Source organism: Triticum dicoccoides, chromosome 5B (genome assembly GCF_002162155.2).
Source record: "Triticum dicoccoides isolate Atlit2015 ecotype Zavitan chromosome 5B, WEW_v2.0, whole genome shotgun sequence".
Classification (NCBI taxonomy): Eukaryota; Viridiplantae; Streptophyta; class Magnoliopsida; order Poales; family Poaceae; genus Triticum; species Triticum dicoccoides.
Window position 1 is genome coordinate 183,656,082 of NC_041389.1, and position 5,934 is coordinate 183,662,015.

Consider the following 5,934-nt stretch of genomic DNA (forward strand, 5'->3'; position numbering starts at 1 on the left):
CTTGACCATGATACACATTACAATTATAACTGAGCACCTTTCCTGCCTTCTCAGGCTATTAGCGTTCCCAACCATCGTATCTGGACTCGTGGTCGTTTTTAGTGTTGGATCTTCACTTAACCCCGCCTGGGCTTTCGTTACGCGAATACGGTGCTACACAGGCTGGGCCGCTACTCCCGTGACAAAATCCCTGATCTGCTGTTAGCTGGGCCTCGAATCTTTCCTGTGTGATCAATTCATCCACGCGATCTCTCTGCATCCCCGCTCCCCTTCTTCCTTCCACTCGTGCCCTAGGCCTAATCGCCGTACTGACGATGACGGCTAGTGATGCTTTGGGTTGCTGCCACCACCCCTACTGCTCCCGGTCCCTCTGGTAGATATCACCGCAACCGCTTTTGTTCATCTTATTTTTTGACCCGTTTTCCTTAATCCTATTAGCAGTGCCACTCCATATCTCGGCCACCGCAAAAGATTGCTAGGTTTGGAGATGGTATTTCAGGTGCTAATGTCTTTCCGATCTCAATTTTGTACAGGTTGTGTTCATCAAGGTTCCAGTCAACTGATTCAGGCAAATGTTGGGTGTTGGTACTCATCGAGCCGCCGATCTTCAATCCGATCCATTCAAGTCAAGCTTGACTGATCGATGCAGGGCGAACCAAGGCGGGCCTGACTGATTGATGCAGGGCGAAGCAAGGCCGGGCTCAATTTTTGTTGGTTCTATCGATGGCGGTAACGGCCTCACTCGACTCTTCCTTGGCGTTGACACTTGACATGTGGTGGATTTTCACGTCCCTATGCGCCTTCCTCTAATCACTAGGTAACAATACAAAGGGTATTCCAAATTTCCATCTCTGCTCCTCTGCCACGCTTTGTTCCCCCTTTCTGAGTGTTTGTAATTTGCAACTTAATTTCTTGTTTATACAGTTTAACATGGATTGATTGGTCGAGGAGAGTATGTCAACAAGATATGATGCTAGAAACATGGAGTTCCCCAGGGAGTCAGCTCGATGTACTACAGTAACCTCGGCTGATCTTATCTTCGCAACCTCTGAATGGCTTTACGACTTGCAAATTAGGATCCCTGATTATATTGCTATGTTTTGATACATGGTTGTACCTTCCGAAACCTGTGTTGGATGCTTCGGGTGTTGTCTTCCTCAATGAGAAATCGTTCCATGCACCCGGCAACAGTAAGAACAGACTTCAGAACTTATGTTAGAACAGTCTTAACTGGAACAGAATTAACTAAACTCTTGGTCCGATATGTAATTTGTGATAAAATCTTACCTTCTTTTGGTTTTCTAACAAATGTCTTGGCTCTGTTTTGTTTGGAGCCACCCGGTAGTTCTATGCTGCTGCACAAATACATTGTGCTTTTTAGGACTGAATTTTTTTCATCGTATCAATTCTTCTGGATGATGTTCTATTTGCTCATTTTTTAAACTCATGGAATGAAAACATTTTATTCTCAACTCTAATTTTAAAACTGGATATGTTTTTTCATTACCAGAAAATATTCTGCTCTCTCATTTCCAACCAAAATATATATCTTTAGTAAGTATTTAACTTTCACCTTGCATACCTTCATGCATTTTATAAATTCGTACTGTTCCATATACTCATATAAATTCCTGTATTAAGGTAGTCTTTAATGCGATCGATTATCTAACTTTTCTCCTGCTCTGTTTACAAGTATGCAGGGCTCATATCTCAAGTATGGTCGAAGCATTGCTGTTAGGCAAGGTGGTTAATTGTGTCCAGATTATTGATGGGTGGTTTTCATCCTTAACTGTAGCTTCACCAAAGTTGGATTGTTGCACGCTTGCAGATACGCGTAGTTTCAGTTTGGCTTGTGATATTGGTATTTTATAAAAAATAATTCCACACTTGATGTAGAAAGATCATTCCGAAATGAGCACGTTCCATGTAATCTGGGTGGCACTCAACCATATATTCTATGTACAGAACTCTCCGTTTGCACAACACTGGAACATTGGTAACATATTTTGACTCCGGTATTTCCTCTCTGGTCTGATGTACGTCATCTCAGTCTACGGAAAATAAAAGTTTACCCAAATTATTATAGAACCGATTAATTAAAATTTCCATTTGACTTCCATCTTTACCCATTGGCTTATTTTAGTGATGTTGAATATGGTTACTGCTTCCATTTTTTCTCCCATGAACAGATGAAGCTTCGATAATTTGTGAACCTGCATGCTGCTATGGTGTTCCACCAAATTGGAAATATGTTCCTACATTTCCATGGAAGTGTTTCGTGTATTTCGTATGCTTTGATTTACAATTAGCTTGGCAATTACATCAATCAGGGTGTGTTACTAAATATCTGGTTCAGTTTTCAATATATCACTATCCAACTCCAAGAATGACTTCATTTACTGTTTTCCTTTCCTTTTTATTGTTTTAGGTGCACGGACATTGAACTATAGAGAGTATGCATTTAATAGGTATATCTAAGCTTCTTTGTTCATTTCAAAATAAGTACGGAAGTTGCTTTAATGTGTATGGGTTCCAGACTTATATATTGACTAGATGTGTGTATGGGGGGTAGGTAAATTTGATGCAGTTATGCACTAACCAAGGAAACACCACAGCTCCAGCCCTCTTATCATCGTAGACATCACAAAGCAACCACCCTGTCATTATTTCGAACATTGATATTCCTTCTAATGATATTTTTTGGGAATGTTCTTCCCTTTCTGCAGTTAATGTTGGTAGTTTTCCATAGATTGAAGAGATGCCAGTTCATTTAATTTATGTGCTTATACTATTTTGCCAATTGTTCTTTCTATTTTGCGTAGCATCTCAGAAACTTCAAACTTCACTGTGTGGAGTGATCAAGTTGGAATCTGGTCTTACTTCGTGTGTTATATAGTCTTGTGCTAAACGGATGAAGTGCATTTTCATTAGATGATTTCATTTCCATTACTCATGTTGATTCGTTTTAGCATGTCCGTGTTCATACATTATATCTCAATGCTGTCTTCAAATTTGAGTGGAAATGATATTTTCAAACTTCACCCTGCAAACTCTAATCTGAATGTTGTAACAAAAGAAACAAGACTTCCCTTTACCCTTTCAATAACAAATTAGGTCAACTTGTATGCGAGCTACCTTTGAGCAAATAAGATATATGTGGTCGGTTTTGATAGAATTTTCGCTGATGCATGATTGAGGTGGTGATCATGGCTGTAGTGAGGAATGACAGAGGGCTACTTGGAGGTGGTTGCTGTAGCACGCTGTGCTATTATGACCTGGAACTATAGAATTGATGTCAAGTTTATATTTGATGTTTTTTGTTTCACTAAAGCTTGTACCAAACAATGATACTATGTTCCATAGATGGTTTTCTTCGTATTTATGATTCTCCAAGATCTAATCTTCTCCAGCGAATATAACCGGCCATTATGCCCATCATTTTTATGCATCACAACTTAGATTGAGCAATGGCAGTACATTACATACACAACTTCTCTACTCTTCATAGTCTTACTACAAATTTTATCATGTATCTTTAGGTTTCTTTGAAAATGACTTCTATCATATCACGTGTATCTTTATGTTTCTTCGAAAGTTACTTCCTATCGTATCTCTACTACCTAAAAGAAACGTAGCGTTCCCTCTCCCTTCTGACGTCGTCTGCCGTTCGTCGAGCATTCTACTTCTCTTCGGCGTGCACATGGGCCAAGCCCAGCAAAACCGCGCCAGCCCACATGTCCCTCGCACGTTCTGCTCCCATCGACCAGGCGTGCTAGGTTTGGGTCGTCGCCAGCACCAGCGCACCCCTTGCCTCCTCTGCCGCACCTCGCCCTTCTATGTCGGACCTCGCCGCCGCCGACCTCTGGTACGGCATCACCATCTGGACCCTCCCACACCCTGCCAGCACGCCGCCAGACACCCTCCTCGCCCACACGCGGTGGCCTCTCTGATCCCACGGCTGCGCTCGCCCCTGTCCTCGCCGGCGTCGCAGCCTCAGGACAGGTAGACCCCAGCTCCGCCGCCTGCGGCGACAGGTCTTTCTTCCACCGCCTTGGGCCAAGGAGACCAGCCGCCTCCTCCTCTCCTGAAGCACCAGCCTGAATGTTTGTTACTTACACTATTTTCTAATTCAATTGACTTTTTCAATGTAGATTATTGAAGCTCTTATGAAGTAGCGATTGACTAAAACCAGGGGCAAGATGAGGATTTGTTTGCTTGAACAACAGAGATTGCTTGGATTAAGTGGGGTGTAGATGTTCTTGTTGTCTATATCTGAAATGAAAAACCTGATGAAGATCCTTCTGAGGAAAGGTTCTCTTTGACTGTTTGTTCTTTGAACTCTTTTCCCGTCTCCTTATATTCATGTCTTAATTCTATTTTTGGGTAGGCGTTAGATGTGCCTCTTCTCGCACTGCACAGGGCCATCAACAGAGAAGCCAAACAAGCAACACTGCAGTAGGAAAAACAATGATACACGGCGCTCTCCCAGTGTGCGCGCCCAATATAATGTAAAAATGGTAGTAGCTTCTTGTTATTCAGAAAGTAAATGTAGACATTTGTTGTAAGATTCCAGTACAGGTAAGATTTTGAGGTGAGATAGTAGCCGTGTTATATTTATAAAACAAAGTTCTGTACTCGGTCTAATGTTTCGTGCCTCACGAATGAATTCAGGTAAAGGCAACAACTGCTAGCTGCTCTGCCGCAGGTGCAAAGACAAACTTAATCCTTTGCTGAAAACAATTGCACTACGCACTAGCACAATCACCTGTAGGCAAGGGTGAAGCCAGTAGTCAATGGGTCATCTCCATACTCCAGGTTCAGCATTAATTACTACTCCCTCCGTTCCAAAATAGATGACCCAACTTTGTACTAAAGCTAGTATAAAGTTGGGTCATCTATTTTGGAACGGAGGGAGTATAGATTAGTGTGGTATTGCCGAAAACAATAGTACCAAGCACGAACACAATCACCTGAGTATATTACATTGGGTATACCACTGATTACTATTTGATTAGCATCAATTTCTACAGGTTTTGAAGGCAAGAGATTCAAAGTCGGGCTGTAATCTCATTGGGGTCGTTTCTTATCATCATTGGGGACTGCATGTTTTCAACAGACCATTTTTATCTCATATCCAGTAGTTTTGATGGCAAATAGACACTGCTTTACTTTAACTTTTTTGTGTGGGCGTGTCCTTTTATTACGTTGGAACTTGGAAGTGGTATGTTGGTGTTGCATTTGTGACACTAAAAGTTGTACTTGCTAATGATACCAGGTGGTATCTTGAGAATGTGTTATTTCCTTGAAATAATCACCATTGTTTTGTCACTTGGTCTTTATCACATATTGGTATACACTAGAACATAGTAACAGGCTTGCCGATCAAAACATCTGTTGACGGCTTGTTCATCTTGTATATTACTTAAAACCAGATGGACACTGAGCCTGAATACAGAATAGTTTTTTTCATCGTTGCGAAATATTATTTTGCTTTAATCAATGTGTATATATATATATTTTCCATGGCTGCCAAACACCCCGTCCAAATAAAACACAATCAATCTACGCATTATATTGCCAGATGCAACCCCCAAAAAAGTCGCCAAATGTGCAATTGAGGGTGGTGGAAATCTTGGACTGGGGAGGAGGAGATAATTTGATGAAGAAGAAAAAGAAGAAGAAAACAAATAAGAAAAACAAGAATAAAATGTCCATGAGAATTCTAAATGTATAAATTTGACATGATTAGTGTTGGACCACTAGAATTTTATGCTCCTTGTCCGTCTAATTTTATTATGCTCCCGATGCAACGCACGGGCAATTACCTAGTACTTATAAAATTACCTACCATTCTATTCTAAAAATAGATGGGCGCGACAACGCGTGCCTTCGATGATCTAGTTACAATTAGATATACCCGATAACTGCCACATG

At 41.2% G+C, this 5,934-nt stretch overlaps 1 long non-coding RNA gene across 3 annotated transcripts; it reads left to right on the plus strand.

Annotated features, from left to right (window-relative positions):
- Window positions 1-207: 207 nt before the first annotated feature.
- LOC119308023 lies at window positions 208-5,450 on the plus strand. Of its 3 annotated transcripts, XR_005149732.1 has the most exons (7): window positions 208-373; window positions 534-817; window positions 925-2,331; window positions 2,429-2,468; window positions 4,152-4,311; window positions 4,388-4,815; window positions 5,031-5,450. It is a non-coding gene; the product is annotated as an uncharacterized LOC119308023 (long non-coding RNA). The 3 variants fall into 3 exon arrangements; XR_005149731.1 differs by having other exon boundaries at window positions 4,152-4,815; XR_005149733.1 differs by lacking the exons at window positions 208-373; window positions 534-817; window positions 925-2,331; window positions 2,429-2,468 and adding an exon at window positions 2,478-4,002 and having other exon boundaries at window positions 4,152-4,815; window positions 5,031-5,438.
- The last annotated feature ends 484 nt before the right edge of the window (window positions 5,451-5,934 follow it).